Source organism: Polypterus senegalus, unplaced genomic scaffold (assembly GCF_016835505.1).
Source record: "Polypterus senegalus isolate Bchr_013 unplaced genomic scaffold, ASM1683550v1 scaffold_5600, whole genome shotgun sequence".
NCBI classification, from domain to species: Eukaryota; Metazoa; Chordata; class Cladistia; order Polypteriformes; family Polypteridae; genus Polypterus; species Polypterus senegalus.
Window position 1 is genome coordinate 1 of NW_024379681.1, and position 25,000 is coordinate 25,000.

Sequence of the window (25,000 nt, forward strand, 5' to 3'; positions counted from 1 at the left end):
CATACTAATGGTCCATTGTTTTGGGCTTAATTTTGTAACCTTGTCGAAATAAAAGTCTTTCAAGCTATGAATGCAGCTGTTCATTGTTTTCTTTCAGAAAGTATCTTTTGATGGGTTGTGCATTTTTTGTTTTGTCTTCTGAACAAAACGGCTGCTGAAGTAAAAGATTAAAATGCTTTGGCTAACGTGAGATAGAACTTTATGTGCTCCCAGGGGGTAATTAGGCTGTTATCAAGTTAAGTTTGTTCAATTTTCTCGCCAATTTCTTTTTTTCAATAATGTTTTCCTTTTATTTCCGTTTCCGACCTTTTAATTCCTGTTGCCCTGTTTTTCTTTTCAATCTGGTCTGCTGAAAATGTTTAAATGGTTTTTCCCTCCAATTTGATACAGCAGTTTTCCATACGTTGTATTCATAAACTGCAATACGTCCGCCTTTGATGGAGATTGTGTAGCTTAGTTTTGTTCCTAGTATACGTGAATAGAAAATTAAAAATACACAATTTTCATGCATCTTTTAGGGTAAGAGGTTCATCTGAACCGATTTGTTAACAGAAAATGACAGACAGGTGCACATTCACAGGGAAGAGAAGGTCGCCACTTCTTCCTTTACCTTTCATATTTGTTACTTAGAAGGGGTTCTCGACACAGCAGCGGATGCAGTGAAGGCAGTGTGGAATTGTTTTTGTTTTTTAAGCTGCAGACCAATGCTCTTTATCTTTTCGTTGCGTTGGTAATTATGAATGGATACGGCGAGATTACTTCAGGTGCACATACGCAACTCTCTGATTTATTTAGTGATTGGAAATACTCAGCCTAGATCCTATACAAAACTTCTAGTTTAATTTTCCTGATAGTTTTTGTATGAAAAGAAAAGGCCCCATTTAAACACCTGGCGGTGGTGGTGGTGTAATTGTTGTCATCTTGTGCATGATGCAACCTGGGTAATGTGGAAATGCGTCCTTAAAACTGCTTCTCTAAAAAGTATCAAAAACTAGGCAGACTATAATAATACCTTTAGCGAAATGTTTTAAGAAAGACCGTAACACGAATATGCGAGTAGGTGTAAATTTAAATCGGCCATTTGGGTCCCGTGTCCTTCAGGAACAGGTAGATCATATAGGTCCTGACTTCCAACAGGTTTGGGTTAAGGCTATACTTTTAGGGATCATTTCTATAGTTTGTTCCTAGAGAAATGTGTTTCTGAAGTGCTTGGTCTCGCTACCCACGATGAAGATTGACTTTGTTTTCTTCTGAGCGTGATGGTCAGTAGTAAGTGTTTGTCTGTAAGACTACTTGCTACGTTTGATGATCGTTTCTCTTCTGGAGAAGCAGAAAGAAGGAAACATTCTCTGAGTGGTTTGTTGTTTGTGCTCCATACTAATGGTCCATTGTTTTGGGCTTAATTTTGTAACCTTGTCGAAATAAAAGTCTTTCAAGCTATGAATGCAGCTGTTCATTGTTTTCTTTCAGAAAGTATCTTTTGATGGGTTGTGCATTTTTTGTTTTGTCTTCTGAACAAAACGGCTGCCTGAAGTAAAAGATTAAAATGCTTTGGCTAACGTGAGATAGAACTTTATGTGCTCCCAGGGGGTAATTAGGCTGTTATCAAGTTAAGTTTGTTCAATTTTCTCGCCAATTTCTTTTTTTCAATAATGTTTTCCTTTTATTTCCGTTTCCGACCTTTTAATTCCTGTTGCCCTGTTTTTCTTTTCAATCTGGTCTGCTGAAAATGTTTAAATGGTTTTTCCCTCCAATTTGATACAGCAGTTTTCCATACGTTGTATTCATAAACTGCAATACGTCCGCCTTTGATGGAGATTGTGTAGCTTAGTTTTGTTCCTAGTATACGTGAATAGAAAATTAAAAATACACAATTTTCATGCATCTTTTAGGGTAAGAGGTTCATCTGAACCGATTTGTTAACAGAAAATGACAGACAGGTGCACATTCACAGGGAAGAGAAGGTCGCCACTTCTTCCTTTACCTTTCATATTTGTTACTTAGAAGGGGTTCTCGACACAGCAGCGGATGCAGTGAAGGCAGTGTGGAATTGTTTTTGTTTTTTAAGCTGCAGACCAATGCTCTTTATCTTTTCGTTGCGTTGGTAATTATGAATGGATACGGCGAGATTACTTCAGGTGCACATACGCAACTCTCTGATTTATTTAGTGATTGGAAATACTCAGCCTAGATCCTATACAAAACTTCTAGTTTAATTTTCCTGATAGTTTTTGTATGAAAAGAAAAGGCCCCATTTAAACACCTGGCGGTGGTGGTGGTGTAATTGTTGTCATCTTGTGCATGATGCAACCTGGGTAATGTGGAAATGCGTCCTTAAAACTGCTTCTCTAAAAAGTATCAAAAACTAGGCAGACTATAATAATACCTTTAGCGAAATGTTTTAAGAAAGACCGTAACACGAATATGCGAGTAGGTGTAAATTTAAATCGGCCATTTGGGTCCCGTGTCCTTCAGGAACAGGTAGATCATATAGGTCCTGACTTCCAACAGGTTTGGGTTAAGGCTATACTTTTAGGGATCATTTCTATAGTTTGTTCCTAGAGAAATGTGTTTCTGAAGTGCTTGGTCTCGCTACCCACGATGAAGATTGACTTTGTTTTCTTCTGAGCGTGATGGTCAGTAGTAAGTGTTTGTCTGTAAGACTACTTGCTACGTTTGATGATCGTTTCTCTTCTGGAGAAGCAGAAAGAAGGAAACATTCTCTGAGTGGTTTGTTGTTTGTGCTCCATACTAATGGTCCATTGTTTTGGGCTTAATTTTGTAACCTTGTCGAAATAAAAGTCTTTCAAGCTATGAATGCAGCTGTTCATTGTTTTCTTTCAGAAAGTATCTTTTGATGGGTTGTGCATTTTTTGTTTTGTCTTCTGAACAAAACGGCTGCCGCGGAAGTAAAAGATTAAAATGCTTTGGCTAACGTGAGATAGAACTTTATGTGCTCCCAGGGGGTAATTAGGCTGTTATCAAGTTAAGTTTGTTCAATTTTCTCGCCAATTTCTTTTTTTCAATAATGTTTTCCTTTTATTTCCGTTTCCGACCTTTTAATTCCTGTTGCCCTGTTTTTCTTTTCAATCTGGTCTGCTGAAAATGTTTAAATGGTTTTTCCCTCCAATTTGATACAGCAGTTTTCCATACGTTGTATTCATAAACTGCAATACGTCCGCCTTTGATGGAGATTGTGTAGCTTAGTTTTGTTCCTAGTATACGTGAATAGAAAATTAAAAATACACAATTTTCATGCATCTTTTAGGGTAAGAGGTTCATCTGAACCGATTTGTTAACAGAAAATGACAGACAGGTGCACATTCACAGGGAAGAGAAGGTCGCCACTTCTTCCTTTACCTTTCATATTTGTTACTTAGAAGGGGTTCTCGACACAGCAGCGGATGCAGTGAAGGCAGTGTGGAATTGTTTTTGTTTTTAAGCTGCAGACCAATGCTCTTTATCTTTTCGTTGCGTTGGTAATTATGAATGGATACGGCGAGATTACTTCAGGTGCACATACGCAACTCTCTGATTTATTTAGTGATTGGAAATACTCAGCCTAGATCCTATACAAAACTTCTAGTTTAATTTTCCTGATAGTTTTTGTATGAAAAGAAAAGGCCCCATTTAAACACCTGGCGGTGGTGGTGGTGTAATTGTTGTCATCTTGTGCATGATGCAACCTGGGTAATGTGGAAATGCGTCCTTAAAACTGCTTCTCTAAAAAGTATCAAAAACTAGGCAGACTATAATAATACCTTTAGCGAAATGTTTTAAGAAAGACCGTAATACGAATATGCGAGTAGGTGTAAATTTAAATCGGCCATTTGGGTCCCGTGTCCTTCAGGAACAGGTAGATCATATAGGTCCTGACTTCCAACAGGTTTGGGTTAAGGCTATACTTTTAGGGATCATTTCTATAGTTTGTTCCTAGAGAAATGTGTTTCTGAAGTGCTTGGTCTCGCTACCCACGATGAAGATTGACTTTGTTTTCTTCTGAGCGTGATGGTCAGTAGTAAGTGTTTGTCTGTAAGACTACTTGCTACGTTTGATGATCGTTTCTCTTCTGGAGAAGCAGAAAGAAGGAAACATTCTCTGAGTGGTTTGTTGTTTGTGCTCCATACTAATGGTCCATTGTTTTGGGCTTAATTTTGTAACCTTGTCGAAATAAAAGTCTTTCAAGCTATGAATGCAGCTGTTCATTGTTTTCTTTCAGAAAGTATCTTTTGATGGGTTGTGCATTTTTTGTTTTGTCTTCTGAACAAAACGGCTGCGCTGAAGTAAAAGATTAAAATGCTTTGGCTAACGTGAGATAGAACTTTATGTGCTCCCAGGGGGTAATTAGGCTGTTATCAAGTTAAGTTTGTTCAATTTTCTCGCCAATTTCTTTTTTTCAATAATGTTTTCCTTTTATTTCCGTTTCCGACCTTTTAATTCCTGTTGCCCTGTTTTTCTTTTCAATCTGGTCTGCTGAAAATGTTTAAATGGTTTTTCCCTCCAATTTGATACAGCAGTTTTCCATACGTTGTATTCATAAACTGCAATACGTCCGCCTTTGATGGAGATTGTGTAGCTTAGTTTTGTTCCTAGTATACGTGAATAGAAAATTAAAAATACACAATTTTCATGCATCTTTTTAGGGTAAGAGGTTCATCTGAACCGATTTGTTAACAGAAAATGACAGACAGGTGCACATTCACAGGGAAGAGAAGGTCGCCACTTCTTCCTTTACCTTTCATATTTGTTACTTAGAAGGGGTTCTCGACACAGCAGCGGATGCAGTGAAGGCAGTGTGGAATTGTTTTTGTTTTTTAAGCTGCAGACCAATGCTCTTTATCTTTTTCGTTGCGTTGGTAATTATGAATGGATACGGCGAGATTACTTCAGGTGCACATACGCAACTCTCTGATTTATTTAGTGATTGGAAATACTCAGCCTAGATCCTATACAAAACTTCTAGTTTAATTTTCCTGATAGTTTTTGTATGAAAAGAAAAGGCCCCATTTAAACACCTGGCGGTGGTGGTGGTGTAATTGTTGTCATCTTGTGCATGATGCAACCTGGGTAATGTGGAAATGCGTCCTTAAAACTGCTTCTCTAAAAAGTATCAAAAACTAGGCAGACTATAATAATACCTTTAGCGAAATGTTTTAAGAAAGACCGTAACACGAATATGCGAGTAGGTGTAAATTTAAATCGGCCATTTGGGTCCCGTGTCCTTCAGGAACAGGTAGATCATATAGGTCCTGACTTCCAACAGGTTTGGGTTAAGGCTATACTTTTAGGGATCATTTCTATAGTTTGTTCCTAGAGAAATGTGTTTCTGAAGTGCTTGGTCTCGCTACCCACGATGAAGATTGACTTTGTTTTCTTCTGAGCGTGATGGTCAGTAGTAAGTGTTTGTCTGTAAGACTACTTGCTACGTTTGATGATCGTTTCTCTTCTGGAGAAGCAGAAAGAAGGAAACATTCTCTGAGTGGTTTGTTGTTTGTGCTCCATACTAATGGTCCATTGTTTTGGGCTTAATTTTGTAACCTTGTCGAAATAAAAGTCTTTCAAGCTATGAATGCAGCTGTTCATTGTTTTCTTTCAGAAAGTATCTTTTGATGGGTTGTGCATTTTTTGTTTTGTCTTCTGAACAAAACGGCTGCGCTGAAGTAAAAGATTAAAATGCTTTGGCTAACGTGAGATAGAACTTTATGTGCTCCCAGGGGGTAATTAGGCTGTTATCAAGTTAAGTTTGTTCAATTTTCTCGCCAATTTCTTTTTTTCAATAATGTTTTCCTTTTATTTCCGTTTCCGACCTTTTAATTCCTGTTGCCCTGTTTTTCTTTTCAATCTGGTCTGCTGAAAATGTTTAAATGGTTTTTCCCTCCAATTTGATACAGCAGTTTTCCATACGTTGTATTCATAAACTGCAATACGTCCGCCTTTGATGGAGATTGTGTAGCTTAGTTTTGTTCCTAGTATACGTGAATAGAAAATTAAAAATACACAATTTTCATGCATCTTTTAGGGTAAGAGGTTCATCTGAACCGATTTGTTAACAGAAAATGACAGACAGGTGCACATTCACAGGGAAGAGAAGGTCGCCACTTCTTCCTTTACCTTTCATATTTGTTACTTAGAAGGGGTTCTCGACACAGCAGCGGATGCAGTGAAGGCAGTGTGGAATTGTTTTTGTTTTTTAAGCTGCAGACCAATGCTCTTTATCTTTTCGTTGCGTTGGTAATTATGAATGGATACGGCGAGATTACTTCAGGTGCACATACGCAACTCTCTGATTTATTTAGTGATTGGAAATACTCAGCCTAGATCCTATACAAAACTTCTAGTTTAATTTTCCTGATAGTTTTTGTATGAAAAGAAAAGGCCCCATTTAAACACCTGGCGGTGGTGGTGGTGTAATTGTTGTCATCTTGTGCATGATGCAACCTGGGTAATGTGGAAATGCGTCCTTAAAACTGCTTCTCTAAAAAGTATCAAAAACTAGGCAGACTATAATAATACCTTTAGCGAAATGTTTTAAGAAAGACCGTAACACGAATATGCGAGTAGGTGTAAATTTAAATCGGCCATTTGGGTCCCGTGTCCTTCAGGAACAGGTAGATCATATAGGTCCTGACTTCCAACAGGTTTGGGTTAAGGCTATACTTTTAGGGATCATTTCTATAGTTTGTTCCTAGAGAAATGTGTTTCTGAAGTGCTTGGTCTCGCTACCCACGATGAAGATTGACTTTGTTTTCTTCTGAGCGTGATGGTCAGTAGTAAGTGTTTGTCTGTAAGACTACTTGCTACGTTTGATGATCGTTTCTCTTCTGGAGAAGCAGAAAGAAGGAAACATTCTCTGAGTGGTTTGTTGTTTGTGCTCCATACTAATGGTCCATTGTTTTGGGCTTAATTTTGTAACCTTGTCGAAATAAAAGTCTTTCAAGCTATGAATGCAGCTGTTCATTGTTTTCTTTCAGAAAGTATCTTTTGATGGGTTGTGCATTTTTTGTTTTGTCTTCTGAACAAAACGGCTGCCGGAAGTAAAAGATTAAAATGCTTTGGCTAACGTGAGATAGAACTTTATGTGCTCCCAGGGGGTAATTAGGCTGTTATCAAGTTAAGTTTGTTCAATTTTCTCGCCAATTTCTTTTTTTCAATAATGTTTTCCTTTTATTTCCGTTTCCGACCTTTTAATTCCTGTTGCCCTGTTTTTCTTTTCAATCTGGTCTGCTGAAAATGTTTAAATGGTTTTTCCCTCCAATTTGATACAGCAGTTTTCCATACGTTGTATTCATAAACTGCAATACGTCCGCCTTTGATGGAGATTGTGTAGCTTAGTTTTGTTCCTAGTATACGTGAATAGAAAATTAAAAATACACAATTTTCATGCATCTTTTTAGGGTAAGAGGTTCATCTGAACCGATTTGTTAACAGAAAATGACAGACAGGTGCACATTCACAGGGAAGAGAAGGTCGCCACTTCTTCCTTTACCTTTCATATTTGTTACTTAGAAGGGGTTCTCGACACAGCAGCGGATGCAGTGAAGGCAGTGTGGAATTGTTTTTGTTTTTTAAGCTGCAGACCAATGCTCTTTATCTTTTTTGCGTTGGTAATTATGAATGGATACGGCGAGATTACTTCAGGTGCACATACGCAACTCTCTGATTTATTTAGTGATTGGAAATACTCAGCCTAGATCCTATACAAAACTTCTAGTTTAATTTTCCTGATAGTTTTTGTATGAAAAGAAAAGGCCCCATTTAAACACCTGGCGGTGGTGGTGGTGTAATTGTTGTCATCTTGTGCATGATGCAACCTGGGTAATGTGGAAATGCGTCCTTAAAACTGCTTCTCTAAAAAGTATCAAAAACTAGGCAGACTATAATAATACCTTTAGCGAAATGTTTTAAGAAAGACCGTAACACGAATATGCGAGTAGGTGTAAATTTAAATCGGCCATTTGGGTCCCGTGTCCTTCAGGAACAGGTAGATCATATAGGTCCTGACTTCCAACAGGTTTGGGTTAAGGCTATACTTTTAGGGATCATTTCTATAGTTTGTTCCTAGAGAAATGTGTTTCTGAAGTGCTTGGTCTCGCTACCCACGATGAAGATTGACTTTGTTTTCTTCTGAGCGTGATGGTCAGTAGTAAGTGTTTGTCTGTAAGACTACTTGCTACGTTTGATGATCGTTTCTCTTCTGGAGAAGCAGAAAGAAGGAAACATTCTCTGAGTGGTTTGTTGTTTGTGCTCCATACTAATGGTCCATTGTTTTGGGCTTAATTTTGTAACCTTGTCGAAATAAAAGTCTTTCAAGCTATGAATGCAGCTGTTCATTGTTTTCTTTCAGAAAGTATCTTTTGATGGGTTGTGCATTTTTTGTTTTGTCTTCTGAACAAAACGGCTGCGCGGAAGTAAAAGATTAAAATGCTTTGGCTAACGTGAGATAGAACTTTATGTGCTCCCAGGGGGTAATTAGGCTGTTATCAAGTTAAGTTTGTTCAATTTTCTCGCCAATTTCTTTTTTTCAATAATGTTTTCCTTTTATTTCCGTTTCCGACCTTTTAATTCCTGTTGCCCTGTTTTTCTTTTCAATCTGGTCTGCTGAAAATGTTTAAATGGTTTTTCCCTCCAATTTGATACAGCAGTTTTCCATACGTTGTATTCATAAACTGCAATACGTCCGCCTTTGATGGAGATTGTGTAGCTTAGTTTTGTTCCTAGTATACGTGAATAGAAAATTAAAAATACACAATTTTCATGCATCTTTTTAGGGTAAGAGGTTCATCTGAACCGATTTGTTAACAGAAAATGACAGACAGGTGCACATTCACAGGGAAGAGAAGGTCGCCACTTCTTCCTTTACCTTTCATATTTGTTACTTAGAAGGGGTTCTCGACACAGCAGCGGATGCAGTGAAGGCAGTGTGGAATTGTTTTTGTTTTTTAAGCTGCAGACCAATGCTCTTTATCTTTTCGTTGCGTTGGTAATTATGAATGGATACGGCGAGATTACTTCAGGTGCACATACGCAACTCTCTGATTTATTTAGTGATTGGAAATACTCAGCCTAGATCCTATACAAAACTTCTAGTTTAATTTTCCTGATAGTTTTTGTATGAAAAGAAAAGGCCCCATTTAAACACCTGGCGGTGGTGGTGGTGTAATTGTTGTCATCTTGTGCATGATGCAACCTGGGTAATGTGGAAATGCGTCCTTAAAACTGCTTCTCTAAAAAGTATCAAAAACTAGGCAGACTATAATAATACCTTTAGCGAAATGTTTTAAGAAAGACCGTAACACGAATATGCGAGTAGGTGTAAATTTAAATCGGCCATTTGGGTCCCGTGTCCTTCAGGAACAGGTAGATCATATAGGTCCTGACTTCCAACAGGTTTGGGTTAAGGCTATACTTTTAGGGATCATTTCTATAGTTTGTTCCTAGAGAAATGTGTTTCTGAAGTGCTTGGTCTCGCTACCCACGATGAAGATTGACTTTGTTTTCTTCTGAGCGTGATGGTCAGTAGTAAGTGTTTGTCTGTAAGACTACTTGCTACGTTTGATGATCGTTTCTCTTCTGGAGAAGCAGAAAGAAGGAAACATTCTCTGAGTGGTTTGTTGTTTGTGCTCCATACTAATGGTCCATTGTTTTGGGCTTAATTTTGTAACCTTGTCGAAATAAAAGTCTTTCAAGCTATGAATGCAGCTGTTCATTGTTTTCTTTCAGAAAGTATCTTTTGATGGGTTGTGCATTTTTTGTTTTGTCTTCTGAACAAAACGGCTGCGCGGAAGTAAAAGATTAAAATGCTTTGGCTAACGTGAGATAGAACTTTATGTGCTCCCAGGGGGTAATTAGGCTGTTATCAAGTTAAGTTTGTTCAATTTTCTCGCCAATTTCTTTTTTTCAATAATGTTTTCCTTTTATTTCCGTTTCCGACCTTTTAATTCCTGTTGCCCTGTTTTTCTTTTCAATCTGGTCTGCTGAAAATGTTTAAATGGTTTTTCCCTCCAATTTGATACAGCAGTTTTCCATACGTTGTATTCATAAACTGCAATACGTCCGCCTTTGATGGAGATTGTGTAGCTTAGTTTTGTTCCTAGTATACGTGAATAGAAAATTAAAAATACACAATTTTCATGCATCTTTTTAGGGTAAGAGGTTCATCTGAACCGATTTGTTAACAGAAAATGACAGACAGGTGCACATTCACAGGGAAGAGAAGGTCGCCACTTCTTCCTTTACCTTTCATATTTGTTACTTAGAAGGGGTTCTCGACACAGCAGCGGATGCAGTGAAGGCAGTGTGGAATTGTTTTTGTTTTTTAAGCTGCAGACCAATGCTCTTTATCTTTTCGTTTGTTGGTAATTATGAATGGATACGGCGAGATTACTTCAGGTGCACATACGCAACTCTCTGATTTATTTAGTGATTGGAAATACTCAGCCTAGATCCTATACAAAACTTCTAGTTTAATTTTCCTGATAGTTTTTGTATGAAAAGAAAAGGCCCCATTTAAACACCTGGCGGTGGTGGTGGTGTAATTGTTGTCATCTTGTGCATGATGCAACCTGGGTAATGTGGAAATGCGTCCTTAAAACTGCTTCTCTAAAAAGTATCAAAAACTAGGCAGACTATAATAATACCTTTAGCGAAATGTTTTAAGAAAGACCGTAACACGAATATGCGAGTAGGTGTAAATTTAAATCGGCCATTTGGGTCCCGTGTCCTTCAGGAACAGGTAGATCATATAGGTCCTGACTTCCAACAGGTTTGGGTTAAGGCTATACTTTTAGGGATCATTTCTATAGTTTGTTCCTAGAGAAATGTGTTTCTGAAGTGCTTGGTCTCGCTACCCACGATGAAGATTGACTTTGTTTTCTTCTGAGCGTGATGGTCAGTAGTAAGTGTTTGTCTGTAAGACTACTTGCTACGTTTGATGATCGTTTCTCTTCTGGAGAAGCAGAAAGAAGGAAACATTCTCTGAGTGGTTTGTTGTTTGTGCTCCATACTAATGGTCCATTGTTTTGGGCTTAATTTTGTAACCTTGTCGAAATAAAAGTCTTTCAAGCTATGAATGCAGCTGTTCATTGTTTTCTTTCAGAAAGTATCTTTTGATGGGTTGTGCATTTTTTGTTTTGTCTTCTGAACAAAACGGCTGCGCGGAAGTAAAAGATTAAAATGCTTTGGCTAACGTGAGATAGAACTTTATGTGCTCCCAGGGGGTAATTAGGCTGTTATCAAGTTAAGTTTGTTCAATTTTCTCGCCAATTTCTTTTTTTCAATAATGTTTTCCTTTTATTTCCGTTTCCGACCTTTTAATTCCTGTTGCCCTGTTTTTCTTTTCAATCTGGTCTGCTGAAAATGTTTAAATGGTTTTTCCCTCCAATTTGATACAGCAGTTTTCCATACGTTGTATTCATAAACTGCAATACGTCCGCCTTTGATGGAGATTGTGTAGCTTAGTTTTGTTCCTAGTATACGTGAATAGAAAATTAAAAATACACAATTTTCATGCATCTTTTAGGGTAAGAGGTTCATCTGAACCGATTTGTTAACAGAAAATGACAGACAGGTGCACATTCACAGGGAAGAGAAGGTCGCCACTTCTTCCTTTACCTTTCATATTTGTTACTTAGAAGGGGTTCTCGACACAGCAGCGGATGCAGTGAAGGCAGTGTGGAATTGTTTTTGTTTTTTAAGCTGCAGACCAATGCTCTTTATCTTTTCGTTGCGTTGGTAATTATGAATGGATACGGCGAGATTACTTCAGGTGCACATACGCAACTCTCTGATTTATTTAGTGATTGGAAATACTCAGCCTAGATCCTATACAAAACTTCTAGTTTAATTTTCCTGATAGTTTTTGTATGAAAAGAAAAGGCCCCATTTAAACACCTGGCGGTGGTGGTGGTGTAATTGTTGTCATCTTGTGCATGATGCAACCTGGGTAATGTGGAAATGCGTCCTTAAAACTGCTTCTCTAAAAAGTATCAAAAACTAGGCAGACTATAATAATACCTTTAGCGAAATGTTTTAAGAAAGACCGTAACACGAATATGCGAGTAGGTGTAAATTTAAATCGGCCATTTGGGTCCCGTGTCCTTCAGGAACAGGTAGATCATATAGGTCCTGACTTCCAACAGGTTTGGGTTAAGGCTATACTTTTAGGGATCATTTCTATAGTTTGTTCCTAGAGAAATGTGTTTCTGAAGTGCTTGGTCTCGCTACCCACGATGAAGATTGACTTTGTTTTCTTCTGAGCGTGATGGTCAGTAGTAAGTGTTTGTCTGTAAGACTACTTGCTACGTTTGATGATCGTTTCTCTTCTGGAGAAGCAGAAAGAAGGAAACATTCTCTGAGTGGTTTGTTGTTTGTGCTCCATACTAATGGTCCATTGTTTTGGGCTTAATTTTGTAACCTTGTCGAAATAAAAGTCTTTCAAGCTATGAATGCAGCTGTTCATTGTTTTCTTTCAGAAAGTATCTTTTGATGGGTTGTGCATTTTTTGTTTTGTCTTCTGAACAAAACGGCTGCGCTGAAGTAAAAGATTAAAATGCTTTGGCTAACGTGAGATAGAACTTTATGTGCTCCCAGGGGGTAATTAGGCTGTTATCAAGTTAAGTTTGTTCAATTTTCTCGCCAATTTCTTTTTTTCAATAATGTTTTCCTTTTATTTCCGTTTCCGACCTTTTAATTCCTGTTGCCCTGTTTTTCTTTTCAATCTGGTCTGCTGAAAATGTTTAAATGGTTTTTCCCTCCAATTTGATACAGCAGTTTTCCATACGTTGTATTCATAAACTGCAATACGTCCGCCTTTGATGGAGATTGTGTAGCTTAGTTTTGTTCCTAGTATACGTGAATAGAAAATTAAAAATACACAATTTTCATGCATCTTTTTAGGGTAAGAGGTTCATCTGAACCGATTTGTTAACAGAAAATGACAGACAGGTGCACATTCACAGGGAAGAGAAGGTCGCCACTTCTTCCTTTACCTTTCATATTTGTTACTTAGAAGGGGTTCTCGACACAGCAGCGGATGCAGTGAAGGCAGTGTGGAATTGTTTTTGTTTTTTAAGCTGCAGACCAATGCTCTTTATCTTTTTCGTTGCGTTGGTAATTATGAATGGATACGGCGAGATTACTTCAGGTGCACATACGCAACTCTCTGATTTATTTAGTGATTGGAAATACTCAGCCTAGATCCTATACAAAACTTCTAGTTTAATTTTCCTGATAGTTTTTGTATGAAAAGAAAAGGCCCCATTTAAACACCTGGCGGTGGTGGTGGTGTAATTGTTGTCATCTTGTGCATGATGCAACCTGGGTAATGTGGAAATGCGTCCTTAAAACTGCTTCTCTAAAAAGTATCAAAAACTAGGCAGACTATAATAATACCTTTAGCGAAATGTTTTAAGAAAGACCGTAATACGAATATGCGAGTAGGTGTAAATTTAAATCGGCCATTTGGGTCCCGTGTCCTTCAGGAACAGGTAGATCATATAGGTCCTGACTTCCAACAGGTTTGGGTTAAGGCTATACTTTTAGGGATCATTTCTATAGTTTGTTCCTAGAGAAATGTGTTTCTGAAGTGCTTGGTCTCGCTACCCACGATGAAGATTGACTTTGTTTTCTTCTGAGCGTGATGGTCAGTAGTAAGTGTTTGTCTGTAAGACTACTTGCTACGTTTGATGATCGTTTCTCTTCTGGAGAAGCAGAAAGAAGGAAACATTCTCTGAGTGGTTTGTTGTTTGTGCTCCATACTAATGGTCCATTGTTTTGGGCTTAATTTTGTAACCTTGTCGAAATAAAAGTCTTTCAAGCTATGAATGCAGCTGTTCATTGTTTTCTTTCAGAAAGTATCTTTTGATGGGTTGTGCATTTTTTTTTTGTCTTCTGAACAAAACGGCTGCGCTGAAGTAAAAGATTAAAATGCTTTGGCTAACGTGAGATAGAACTTTATGTGCTCCCAGGGGGTAATTAGGCTGTTATCAAGTTAAGTTTGTTCAATTTTCTCGCCAATTTCTTTTTTTCAATAATGTTTTCCTTTTATTTCCGTTTCCGACCTTTTAATTCCTGTTGCCCTGTTTTTCTTTTCAATCTGGTCTGCTGAAAATGTTTAAATGGTTTTTCCCTCCAATTTGATACAGCAGTTTTCCATACGTTGTATTCATAAACTGCAATACGTCCGCCTTTGATGGAGATTGTGTAGCTTAGTTTTGTTCCTAGTATACGTGAATAGAAAATTAAAAATACACAATTTTCATGCATCTTTTTAGGGTAAGAGGTTCATCTGAACCGATTTGTTAACAGAAAATGACAGACAGGTGCACATTCACAGGGAAGAGAAGGTCGCCACTTCTTCCTTTACCTTTCATATTTGTTACTTAGAAGGGGTTCTCGACACAGCAGCGGATGCAGTGAAGGCAGTGTGGAATTGTTTTTGTTTTTTAAGCTGCAGACCAATGCTCTTTATCTTTTCGTTGCGTTGGTAATTATGAATGGATACGGCGAGATTACTTCAGGTGCACATACGCAACTCTCTGATTTATTTAGTGATTGGAAATACTCAGCCTAGATCCTATACAAAACTTCTAGTTTAATTTTCCTGATAGTTTTTGTATGAAAAGAAAAGGCCCCATTTAAACACCTGGCGGTGGTGGTGGTGTAATTGTTGTCATCTTGTGCATGATGCAACCTGGGTAATGTGGAAATGCGTCCTTAAAACTGCTTCTCTAAAAAGTATCAAAAACTAGGCAGACTATAATAATACCTTTAGCGAAATGTTTTAAGAAAGACCGTAATACGAATATGCGAGTAGGTGTAAATTTAAATCGGCCATTTGGGTCCCGTGTCCTTCAGGAACAGGTAGATCATATAGGTCCTGACTTCCAACAGGTTTGGGTTAAGGCTATACTTTTAGGGATCATTTCTATAGTTTGTTCCTAGAGAAATGTGTTTCTGAAGTGCTTGGTCTCGCTACCCACGATGAAGATTGACTTTGTTTTCTTCTGAGCGTGATGGTCAGTAGTAAGTGTTTGTCTGTAAGACTACTTGCTACGTTTGATGATCGTTTCTCTTCTGGAGAAGCAGAAAGAAGGAAACATTCTCTGAGTGGTTTGTTGTTTGTGCTCCATACTAATGGTCCATTGTTTTGGGCTTAATTTTGTAACCTTGTCGAAATAAAAGTCTTTCAAGCTATGAATGCAGCTGTTCATTGTTTTCTTTCAGAAAGTATCTTTTGATGGGTTGTGCATTTTTTGTTTTGTCTTCTGAACAAAACGGCTGCGCTGAAGTAAAAGATTAAAATGCTTTGGCTAACGTGAGATAGAACTTTATGTGCTCCCAGGGGGTAATTAGGCTGTTATCAAGTTAAGTTTGTTCAATTTTCTCGCCAATTTCTTTTTTTCAATAATGTTTTCCTTTTATTTCCGTTTCCGACCTTTTAATTCCTGTTGCCCTGTTTTTCTTTTCAATCTGGTCTGCTGAAAATGTTTAAATGGTTTTTCCCTCCAATTTGATACAGCAGTTTTCCATACGTTGTATTCATAAACTGCAATACGTCCGCCTTTGATGGAGATTGTGTAGCTTAGTTTTGTTCCTAGTATACGTGAATAGAAAATTAAAAATACACAATTTTCATGCATCTTTTTAGGGTAAGAGGTTCATCTGAACCGATTTGTTAACAGAAAATGACAGACAGGTGCACATTCACAGGGAAGAGAAGGTCGCCACTTCTTCCTTTACCTTTCATATTTGTTACTTAGAAGGGGTTCTCGACACAGCAGCGGATGCAGTGAAGGCAGTGTGGAATTGTTTTTGTTTTTTAAGCTGCAGACCAATGCTCTTTATCTTTTCGTTGCGTTGGTAATTATGAATGGATACGGCGAGATTACTTCAGGTGCACATACGCAACTCTCTGATTTATTTAGTGATTGGAAATACTCAGCCTAGATCCTATACAAAACTTCTAGTTTAATTTTCCTGATAGTTTTTGTATGAAAAGAAAAGGCCCCATTTAAACACCTGGCGGTGGTGGTGGTGTAATTGTTGTCATCTTGTGCATGATGCAACCTGGGTAATGTGGAAATGCGTCCTTAAAACTGCTTCTCTAAAAAGTATCAAAAACTAGGCAGACTATAATAATACCTTTAGCGAAATGTTTTAAGAAAGACCGTAATACGAATATGCGAGTAGGTGTAAATTTAAATCGGCCATTTGGGTCCCGTGTCCTTCAGGAACAGGTAGATCATATAGGTCCTGACTTCCAACAGGTTTGGGTTAAGGCTATACTTTTAGGGATCATTTCTATAGTTTGTTCCTAGAGAAATGTGTTTCTGAAGTGCTTGGTCTCGCTACCCACGATGAAGATTGACTTTGTTTTCTTCTGAGCGTGATGGTCAGTAGTAAGTGTTTGTCTGTAAGACTACTTGCTACGTTTGATGATCGTTTCTCTTCTGGAGAAGCAGAAAGAAGGAAACATTCTCTGAGTGGTTTGTTGTTTGTGCTCCATACTAATGGTCCATTGTTTTGGGCTTAATTTTGTAACCTTGTCGAAATAAAAGTCTTTCAAGCTATGAATGCAGCTGTTCATTGTTTTCTTTCAGAAAGTATCTTTTGATGGGTTGTGCATTTTTTGTTTTGTCTTCTGAACAAAACGGCTGCCGGAAGTAAAAGATTAAAATGCTTTGGCTAACGTGAGATAGAACTTTATGTGCTCCCAGGGGGTAATTAGGCTGTTATCAAGTTAAGTTTGTTCAATTTTCTCGCCAATTTCTTTTTTTCAATAATGTTTTCCTTTTATTTCCGTTTCCGACCTTTTAATTCCTGTTGCCCTGTTTTTCTTTTCAATCTGGTCTGCTGAAAATGTTTAAATGGTTTTTCCCTCCAATTTGATACAGCAGTTTTCCATACGTTGTATTCATAAACTGCAATACGTCCGCCTTTGATGGAGATTGTGTAGCTTAGTTTTGTTCCTAGTATACGTGAATAGAAAATTAAAAATACACAATTTTCATGCATCTTTTTAGGGTAAGAGGTTCATCTGAACCGATTTGTTAACAGAAAATGACAGACAGGTGCACATTCACAGGGAAGAGAAGGTCGCCACTTCTTCCTTTACCTTTCATATTTGTTACTTAGAAGGGGTTCTCGACACAGCAGCGGATGCAGTGAAGGCAGTGTGGAATTGTTTTTGTTTTTTAAGCTGCAGACCAATGCTCTTTATCTTTTCGTTGCGTTGGTAATTATGAATGGATACGGCGAGATTACTTCAGGTGCACATACGCAACTCTCTGATTTATTTAGTGATTGGAAATACTCAGCCTAGATCCTATACAAAACTTCTAGTTTAATTTTCCTGATAGTTTTTGTATGAAAAGAAAAGGCCCCATTTAAACACCTGGCGGTGGTGGTGGTGTAATTGTTGTCATCTTGTGCATGATGCAACCTGGGTAATGTGGAAATGCGTCCTTAAAACTGCTTCTCTAAAAAGTATCAAAAACTAGGCAGACTATAATAATACCTTTAGCGAAATGTTTTAAGAAAGACCGTAACACGAATATGCGAGTAGGTGTAAATTTAAATCGGCCATTTGGGTCCCGTGTCCTTCAGGAACAGGTAGATCATATAGGTCCTGACTTCCAACAGGTTTGGGTTAAGGCTATACTTTTAGGGATCATTTCTATAGTTTGTTCCTAGAGAAATGTGTTTCTGAAGTGCTTGGTCTCGCTACCCACGATGAAGATTGACTTTGTTTTCTTCTGAGCGTGATGGTCAGTAGTAAGTGTTTGTCTGTAAGACTACTTGCTACGTTTGATGATCGTTTCTCTTCTGGAGAAGCAGAAAGAAGGAAACATTCTCTGAGTGGTTTGTTGTTTGTGCTCCATACTAATGGTCCATTGTTTTGGGCTTAATTTTGTAACCTTGTCGAAATAAAAGTCTTTCAAGCTATGAATGCAGCTGTTCATTGTTTTCTTTCAGAAAGTATCTTTTGATGGGTTGTGCATTTTTTGTTTTGTCTTCTGAACAAAACGGCTGCCGGAAGTAAAAGATTAAAATGCTTTGGCTAACGTGAGATAGAACTTTATGTGCTCCCAGGGGGTAATTAGGCTGTTATCAAGTTAAGTTTGTTCAATTTTCTCGCCAATTTCTTTTTTTCAATAATGTTTTCCTTTTATTTCCGTTTCCGACCTTTTAATTCCTGTTGCCCTGTTTTTCTTTTCAATCTGGTCTGCTGAAAATGTTTAAATGGTTTTTCCCTCCAATTTGATACAGCAGTTTTCCATACGTTGTATTCATAAACTGCAATACGTCCGCCTTTGATGGAGATTGTGTAGCTTAGTTTTGTTCCTAGTATACGTGAATAGAAAATTAAAAATACACAATTTTCATGCATCTTTTTAGGGTAAGAGGTTCATCTGAACCGATTTGTTAACAGAAAATGACAGACAGGTGCACATTCACAGGGAAGAGAAGGTCGCCACTTCTTCCTTTACCTTTCATATTTGTTACTTAGAAGGGGTTCTCGACACAGCAGCGGATGCAGTGAAGGCAGTGTGGAATTGTTTTTGTTTTTTAAGCTGCAGACCAATGCTCTTTATCTTTTCGTTGCGTTGGTAATTATGAATGGATACGGCGAGATTACTTCAGGTGCACATACGCAACTCTCTGATTTATTTAGTGATTGGAAATACTCAGCCTAGATCCTATACAAAACTTCTAGTTTAATTTTCCTGATAGTTTTTGTATGAAAAGAAAAGGCCCCATTTAAACACCTGGCGGTGGTGGTGGTGTAATTGTTGTCATCTTGTGCATGATGCAACCTGGGTAATGTGGAAATGCGTCCTTAAAACTGCTTCTCTAAAAAGTATCAAAAACTAGGCAGACTATAATAATACCTTTAGCGAAATGTTTTAAGAAAGACCGTAACACGAATATGCGAGTAGGTGTAAATTTAAATCGGCCATTTGGGTCCCGTGTCCTTCAGGAACAGGTAGATCATATAGGTCCTGACTTCCAACAGGTTTGGGTTAAGGCTATACTTTTAGGGATCATTTCTATAGTTTGTTCCTAGAGAAATGTGTTTCTGAAGTGCTTGGTCTCGCTACCCACGATGAAGATTGACTTTGTTTTCTTCTGAGTCTGATGGTCAGTAGTAAGTGTTTGTCTGTAAGACTACTTGCTACGTTTGATGATCGTTTCTCTTCTGGAGAAGCAGAAAGAAGGAAACATTCTCTGAGTGGTTTGTTGTTTGTGCTCCATACTAATGGTCCATTGTTTTGGGCTTAATTTTGTAACCTTGTCGAAATAAAAGTCTTTCAAGCTATGAATGCAGCTGTTCATTGTTTTCTTTCAGAAAGTATCTTTTGATGGGTTGTGCATTTTTTGTTTTGTCTTCTGAACAAAACGGCTGCCGGAAGTAAAAGATTAAAATGCTTTGGCTAACGTGAGATAGAACTTTATGTGCTCCCAGGGGGTAATTAGGCTGTTATCAAGTTAAGTTTGTTCAATTTTCTCGCCAATTTCTTTTTTTCAATAATGTTTTCCTTTTATTTCCGTTTCCGACCTTTTAATTCCTGTTGCCCTGTTTTTCTTTTCAATCTGGTCTGCTGAAAATGTTTAAATGGTTTTTCCCTCCAATTTGATACAGCAGTTTTCCATACGTTGTATTCATAAACTGCAATACGTCCGCCTTTGATGGAGATTGTGTAGCTTAGTTTTGTTCCTAGTATACGTGAATAGAAAATTAAAAATACACAATTTTCATGCATCTTTTAGGGTAAGAGGTTCATCTGAACCGATTTGTTAACAGAAAATGACAGACAGGTGCACATTCACAGGGAAGAGAAGGTCGCCACTTCTTCCTTTACCTTTCATATTTGTTACTTAGAAGGGGTTCTCGACACAGCAGCGGATGCAGTGAAGGCAGTGTGGAATTGTTTTTGTTTTTTAAGCTGCAGACCAATGCTCTTTATCTTTTTAAAGTAAACCCTTTGTAAAAATTTTAACTTGTCAGTTTAAAATTTTTTTTTAAGAAATTTTTTTTTAGGGGGGGTTTTTTTTTTTTTTGTCTTCTGAAAAAACCTGGAAAAAAGAAAAAAAATTTTTTAAGGAAGAAAAATTGGGTTTGGGTTTTTGGGGAATTGTTTTTTTCAATTTTTTTTTTTTCTAATGTTTTCCTTTTTTTTCCGTTTCCCAACCTTTTAATTCCCCTTTCCCTTTTTTTTTAACCCCTTTTAAAAAGTTTTTTTTCCCTCCATTTATACCGTTTTCCCAAATTTTTCTAAACTCTTCCCCCCTTTATGGAATTTTACATTTTTTTCATTCTTTGGGGGAATTTAAAAAAAAATTTTACATTTTTGGGGGAAGGATCGACGTTTAAAAAAAGGGGGCCCCTTACCCAAAAAGGGGGCCTTTTTTTACCCGTTCAGAAGGGGTTTGAAAGGGTTTTTTTTTAAGGGGTTAATTTTTTTGTTTTTTGCTGAAAATGTTTTTTTTTATTTTTGGGGGATTATTAGTGATAAAACTTCCCGATTTTTAAAAATTAAAAATTTGTAGTCCCAAAAACCATTTAAAAAACTTGTTTTGTTAAAAAAAATTTAAACAACCTGGGTGGGGGTGGTTAATTTTTTCAGTGCTAAACCCTTTTAAACTCCTTAAAATGCTTTTAAAAAAACAAAACTAAGCTAAATTTTTTTCGGTTTTTTGAAAAAGGGAACGAATTCCTAGGGGTTTTTTTAAAAACTTTGGGGGCCTTTTTTGGGGTAGAATTGGGTTCTTAAGGTTTGGGTTAACATACTTTTTACTTTTTTTGTTTTGAAGGGGTTTTTTAAAATTTTCTGTAACCCCTAAGTTGATTTGTTTTTTTCTGGGGAAAAAAGGGAATTTTTGGGGTTTTTTTTTAAAAGGGCTTTTGGGAAAAGAAAAAAAATTTTTAGTGGTTTTTTTTTTTCCCCCATTTCCATTTTTTGGGTTAAATTTTTTTTTGTCTTTAAAAAACCCGCGCTGATTTTTTTTAAAAATTTTTAGGGTTGTTTTTTGTTTTTCTTCCCCCGAAAAAGGGGTGTTTAAAAAATTAAAAATTTTGGGAACTAATCTTTATTTTCTCCCCCTTTTTTTATCGTTTTTTTTTAATTTTTCCCTTTTTTTTTAAAAATTTTTTTTTTTATTTCCCTTTGCTTTTAAATTTTTTGCCCCGTTTTTTTTTTTAAAGGTCTTGGTTTTTTAAAGGGTTTTTCTCAATTTGATTTTTAAATTTTATACTTTATTCTAAATTTGCCCCCCTTTTTTGGGTTGTTATTTGTTTTTTTTACGTAATAAAAATTTAAAAAACTTTTATCTCTTTTAATTCCGAAGGGGTTTTTGAAAATGAAAGGTGAATTGGGGAAAAAAGGGCCCCCTTCTTTTTTCCTTTTTTTTTTAAGGGTTTTAACGCAGGGATCAGTGACATTGGGGGTTTTTTTTTTTTTCCCCCAATCCTTTTTTTTTTTTTTTGTGGGAGAAAGGGCCATAAAAACCTGTTTTTTGTGATTGGAAAAACCAAAATTAACAAAAAATTTTTTCCTGAAGTTTTTGTATAAAAAAAATTTAAACACCCGGGGGGGGTTTAAAATTTCATTTTTATTCAATGGGTAATTAAATCGCCTTAAATGTTTTCCCTTTCAAAACAGGGAAAATAACCTTTCCAAATGTTTTAAGGAAATATAGGAATTCGTAGTTTAATTAAATGGTTTTTTGGGGCCCTGTCCTTCGGAACCCGGTAGAATATTGGTCTGCTTCCAAAATTGTTGGGTATAATTTTGTCTTTATAGTTTCCTGGAAAGTGTTTCTTCTGGGGCAAGAGGGAAATTCCCGGGTTTTTTTGGTTTTGGTCTATAAGGTTTGTTTTGGGAATTTGTACCTTTGAATTCTTTAAGAAAAAAAAGGAAAATTTTTGTTTTTTTGGTTTTTGTTTGGTCCATTTTTTTTGGGGGTTTAAAACTTTTTTCAATAATGTTTTCCTTTTATTTCCGTTTCCGACCTTTTAATTCCTGTTGCCCTGTTTTTCTTTTCAATCTGGTCTGCTGAAAATGTTTAAATGGTTTTTCCTCCAATTTGATACAGCAGTTTTCCATACGTTGTATTCATAAACTGCAATACGTCCGCCTTTGATGGAGATTGTGTAGCTTAGTTTTGTTCCTAGTATACGTGAATAGAAAATTAAAAATACACAATTTTCATGCATCTTTTTAGGGTAAGAGGTTCATCTGAACCGATTTGTTAACAGAAAATGACAGACAGGTGCACATTCACAGGGAAGAGAAGGTCGCCACTTCTTCCTTTACCTTTCATATTTGTTACTTAGAAGGGGTTCTCGACACAGCAGCGGATGCAGTGAAGGCAGTGTGGAATTGTTTTTGTTTTTTAAGCTGCAGACCAAATCTTTTCGTTGCGTTGGTAATTATGAATGGATACGCGAGATTACTTCAGGTGCACATACGCAACTCTCTGATTTATTTAGTGATTGGAAATACTCAGCCTAGATCCTATACAAAACTTCTAGTTTAATTTTCCTGATAGTTTTGTATGAAAAGAAAAGGCCCCATTTAAACACCTGGCGGTGGTGGTGGTGTAATTGTTGTCATCTTGTGCATGATGCAACCTGGGTAATGTGGAAATGCGTCCTTAAAACTGCTTCTCTAAAAAGTATCAAAAACTAGGCAGACTATAATAATACCTTTAGCGAAATGTTTTAAGAAAGACCGATACCGAATATGCGAGTAGGTGTAAATTTAAATCGGCCATTTGGGTCCCGTGTCCTTCAGGAACAGGTAGATCATATAGGTCCTGACTTCCAACAGGTTTGGGTTAAGGCTATACTTTTAGGGATCATTTCTATAGTTTGTTCCTAGAGAAATGTGTTTCTGAAGTGCTTGGTCTCGCTACCCACGATGAAGATTGACTTTGTTTTCTTCTGAGCGTGATGGTCAGTAGTAAGTGTTTGTCTGTAAGACTACTTGCTACGTTTGATGATCGTTTCTCTTCTGGAGAAGCAGAAAGAAGGAAACATTCTCTGAGTGGTTTGTTGTTTGTGCTCCATACTAATGGTCCATTGTTTTGGGCTTAATTTTGTAACCTTGTCGAAATAAAAGTCTTTCAAGCTATAAGGTCGCCACTTCTTCCTTTACCTTTCATATTTGTTACTTAGAAGGGGTTCTCGACACAGCAGCGGATGCAGTGAAGGCAGTGTGGAATTGTTTTTGTTTTTTAAGCTGCAGACCAATGCTCTTTATCTTTTCGTTGCGTTGGTAATTATGAATGGATACGGCGAGATTACTTCAGGTGCACATACGCAACTCTCTGATTTATTTAGTGATTGGAAATACTCAGCCTAGATCCTATACAAAACTTCTAGTTTAATTTTCCTGATAGTTTTTGTATGAAAAGAAAAGGCCCCATTTAAACACCTGGCGGTGGTGGTGGTGTAATTGTTGTCATCTTGTGCATGATGCAACCTGGGTAATGTGGAAATGCGTCCTTAAAACTGCTTCTCTAAAAAGTATCAAAAACTAGGCAGACTATAATAATACCTTTAGCGAAATGTTTTAAGAAAGACCGTAACACGAATATGCAGTAGGTGTAAATTTAAATCGGCCATTTGGGTCCCGTGTCCTTCAGGAACAGGTAGATCATATAGGTCCTGACTTCCAACAGGTTTGGGTTAAGGCTATACTTTTAGGGATCATTTCTATAGTTTGTTCCTAGAGAAATGTGTTTCTGAAGTGCTTGGTCTCGCTACCCACGATGAAGATTGACTTTGTTTTCTTCTGAGCGTGATGGTCAGTAGTAAGTGTTTGTCTGTAAGACTACTTGCTACGTTTGATGATCGTTTCTCTTCTGGAGAAGCAGAAAGAAGGAAACATTCTCTGAGTGGTTTGTTGTTTGTGCTCCATACTAATGGTCCATTGTTTTGGGCTTAATTTTGTAACCTTGTCGAAATAAAAGTCTTTCAAGCTATGAATGCAGCTGTTCATTGTTTTCTTTCAGAAAGTATCTTTTGATGGGTTGTGCATTTTTTGTTTTGTCTTCTGAACAAAACGGCTGCGCGGAAGTAAAAGATTAAAATGCTTTGGCTAACGTGAGATAGAACTTTATGTGCTCCCAGGGGGTAATTAGGCTGTTATCAAGTTAAGTTTGTTCAATTTTCTCGCCAATTTCTTTTTTTCAATAATGTTTTCCTTTTATTTCCGTTTCCGACCTTTTAATTCCTGTTGCCCTGTTTTTCTTTTCAATCTGGTCTGCTGAAAATGTTTAAATGGTTTTTCCCTCCAATTTGATACAGCAGTTTTCCATACGTTGTATTCATAAACTGCAATACGTCCGCCTTTGATGGAGATTGTGTAGCTTAGTTTTGTTCCTAGTATACGTGAATAGAAAATTAAAAATACACAATTTTCATGCATCTTTTTGGGTAAGAGGTTCATCTGAACCGATTTGTTAACAGAAAATGACAGACAGGTGCACATTCACAGGGAAGAGAAGGTCGCCACTTCTTCCTTTACCTTTCATATTTGTTACTTAGAAGGGGTTCTCGACACAGCAGCGGATGCAGTGAAGGCAGTGTGGAATTGTTTTTGTTTTTTAAGCTGCAGACCAATGCTCTTTATCTTTTCGTTGCGTTGGTAATTATGAATGGATACGGCGAGATTACTTCAGGTGCACATACGCAACTCTCTGATTTATTTAGTGATTGGAAATACTCAGCCTAGATCCTATACAAAACTTCTAGTTTAATTTTCCTGATAGTTTTTGTATGAAAAGAAAAGGCCCCATTTAAACACCTGGCGGTGGTGGTGGTGTAATTGTTGTCATCTTGTGCATGATGCAACCTGGGTAATGTGGAAATGCGTCCTTAAAACTGCTTCTCTAAAAAGTATCAAAAACTAGGCAGACTATAATAATACCTTTAGCGAAATGTTTTAAGAAAGACCGTAATACTAATATGCGAGTAGGTGTAAATTTAAATCGG

The 25,000-nt window shown here is 37.2% G+C and overlaps 16 non-coding genes across 16 annotated transcripts; all 16 read left to right on the forward strand.

Annotated features, from left to right (window-relative positions):
• The first annotated feature begins 1,146 nt into the window (after positions 1–1,146).
• LOC120519950 lies at positions 1,147–1,358 on the forward strand. The gene has a single exon (XR_005631708.1). It is a non-coding gene; the product is annotated as a small nucleolar RNA U3 (small nucleolar RNA).
• Positions 1,359–2,520: 1,162 nt separating this feature from the next.
• On the forward strand, positions 2,521–2,732 carry LOC120519962. The gene has a single exon (XR_005631720.1). It is a non-coding gene; the product is annotated as a small nucleolar RNA U3 (small nucleolar RNA).
• Positions 2,733–3,895: 1,163 nt separating this feature from the next.
• LOC120519964 lies at positions 3,896–4,107 on the forward strand. The gene has a single exon (XR_005631722.1). It is a non-coding gene; the product is annotated as a small nucleolar RNA U3 (small nucleolar RNA).
• A 1,165-nt stretch (positions 4,108–5,272) lies between these two features.
• Positions 5,273–5,484, forward strand: LOC120519965. Its single transcript, XR_005631723.1, has one exon. It is a non-coding gene; the product is annotated as a small nucleolar RNA U3 (small nucleolar RNA).
• Positions 5,485–6,647: 1,163 nt separating this feature from the next.
• LOC120519966 lies at positions 6,648–6,859 on the forward strand. The gene has a single exon (XR_005631724.1). It is a non-coding gene; the product is annotated as a small nucleolar RNA U3 (small nucleolar RNA).
• Positions 6,860–8,020: 1,161 nt separating this feature from the next.
• Positions 8,021–8,232, forward strand: LOC120519951. Its single transcript, XR_005631710.1, has one exon. It is a non-coding gene; the product is annotated as a small nucleolar RNA U3 (small nucleolar RNA).
• A 1,164-nt stretch (positions 8,233–9,396) lies between these two features.
• LOC120519952 lies at positions 9,397–9,608 on the forward strand. The gene has a single exon (XR_005631711.1). It is a non-coding gene; the product is annotated as a small nucleolar RNA U3 (small nucleolar RNA).
• A 1,163-nt stretch (positions 9,609–10,771) lies between these two features.
• On the forward strand, positions 10,772–10,983 carry LOC120519953. Its single transcript, XR_005631712.1, has one exon. It is a non-coding gene; the product is annotated as a small nucleolar RNA U3 (small nucleolar RNA).
• A 1,163-nt stretch (positions 10,984–12,146) lies between these two features.
• Positions 12,147–12,358, forward strand: LOC120519954. The gene has a single exon (XR_005631713.1). It is a non-coding gene; the product is annotated as a small nucleolar RNA U3 (small nucleolar RNA).
• Positions 12,359–13,523: 1,165 nt separating this feature from the next.
• On the forward strand, positions 13,524–13,735 carry LOC120519955. Its single transcript, XR_005631714.1, has one exon. It is a non-coding gene; the product is annotated as a small nucleolar RNA U3 (small nucleolar RNA).
• A 1,163-nt stretch (positions 13,736–14,898) lies between these two features.
• Positions 14,899–15,110, forward strand: LOC120519956. Its single transcript, XR_005631715.1, has one exon. It is a non-coding gene; the product is annotated as a small nucleolar RNA U3 (small nucleolar RNA).
• A 1,164-nt stretch (positions 15,111–16,274) lies between these two features.
• Positions 16,275–16,486, forward strand: LOC120519958. The gene has a single exon (XR_005631716.1). It is a non-coding gene; the product is annotated as a small nucleolar RNA U3 (small nucleolar RNA).
• Positions 16,487–17,649: 1,163 nt separating this feature from the next.
• On the forward strand, positions 17,650–17,861 carry LOC120519959. The gene has a single exon (XR_005631717.1). It is a non-coding gene; the product is annotated as a small nucleolar RNA U3 (small nucleolar RNA).
• A 1,163-nt stretch (positions 17,862–19,024) lies between these two features.
• LOC120519963 lies at positions 19,025–19,236 on the forward strand. Its single transcript, XR_005631721.1, has one exon. It is a non-coding gene; the product is annotated as a small nucleolar RNA U3 (small nucleolar RNA).
• A 3,605-nt stretch (positions 19,237–22,841) lies between these two features.
• Positions 22,842–23,053, forward strand: LOC120519960. Its single transcript, XR_005631718.1, has one exon. It is a non-coding gene; the product is annotated as a small nucleolar RNA U3 (small nucleolar RNA).
• A 641-nt stretch (positions 23,054–23,694) lies between these two features.
• LOC120519961 lies at positions 23,695–23,906 on the forward strand. Its single transcript, XR_005631719.1, has one exon. It is a non-coding gene; the product is annotated as a small nucleolar RNA U3 (small nucleolar RNA).
• The last annotated feature ends 1,094 nt before the right edge of the window (positions 23,907–25,000 follow it).